This window comes from Brassica oleracea, chromosome C6 (genome assembly GCF_000695525.1).
Source record: "Brassica oleracea var. oleracea cultivar TO1000 chromosome C6, BOL, whole genome shotgun sequence".
NCBI classification, from domain to species: Eukaryota; Viridiplantae; Streptophyta; class Magnoliopsida; order Brassicales; family Brassicaceae; genus Brassica; species Brassica oleracea.
Window position 1 is genome coordinate 14688952 of NC_027753.1, and position 1211 is coordinate 14690162.

Genomic DNA, 1211 nt, shown 5'->3' on the forward strand with positions numbered 1-1211 from the left:
CCGCAAAAACGCTTGATCAAAACAATGTCTGGAAATACGAAAGAGAAAATCGCAGTTCACAACAACGCTGGTAAGAAAACTCCAGCCGCAACTGCGCCTATGGCCAACGCCTATGCCAACGCCACAGTTCGTGAGAAATCAAAAACCTTGCTGCGACTTTTTGCCACAGGAGGTGCAATGAAACGAGCGAATGAAAGTCGATGATTTGCTGAAGTCATAAAGATCTTTTCCAATTTGATAAAACGAGTTTCGTATAAGAATCATTATACGAGAAATCTTCAGGCATCAAAGCATCACTCTCATTTTCGGTGGAACCAACCGACTCACGGAAAAACATCAAAAACATTTGCGACAAAGCAAAATCAAGAAAAAAAGTAACAGAAAATACGACAAAGAGAACACGTCCTCCCCGCTCGTCGACTAAGTCTATCACTGTTTAACTGATTCATTTGAGTAACCTACAAAAACGTTTCGCGACTAGATCTCGGTGAAATAACCTTTGGTAAAACTCCATGAGTGACTCAGAGAAACTTTCACCGAAGAATAAAAACAAAAGCGAAAACGTTTCTCAAAAATCTGCGGAAACATCGTTATTTTGACATCTCCATATGTCGCGTCAATTTAATAAATTCGTAAAAACCGGTCGCCCGTTACTTATGCAAAAAATCCTTCGTATAATCAGATCATGTCATACGAAGTAACTTTCGAAAGTAAACGTAAAAGGTTTTACGAAAAAGTATTTTCCTTATAGAAAAAAACCAAGCTGTAAGATCCGACATTGGACGACCAATATAAACTTTACTTCCTCGCACCACGATCTGAAAGGTCACATTCTTTAGCTCCGCGACTCACTGGCATCCGCTCTCATTCTGCTTGGTCACGTCCGAGCAGGAAATCACCCCGCAACTGACTCCGCACGGGCTCTGTATCGAGCTTCTTAGGCTTTATCTCCCTCGGAAACAAAGGAAACAACTTCCATACGAATAAAGGTAACATTATACGAAACTTTCATCGTATAAATTAACTCTAAAGCTGAAAAACGTTTTCTACCACCATGGGCATACTCGGCCTATCAATCTCGATAAACACCATTCGTCACTCGCCCAATTATGCTTATCCTTCGAAGCCGAACTAGGTTACAACTTCCCCTTTAAGGATGATTCTAACCGACTTGACCTTATTGACAGCACGAAAGTGTCATGGTCTAATCC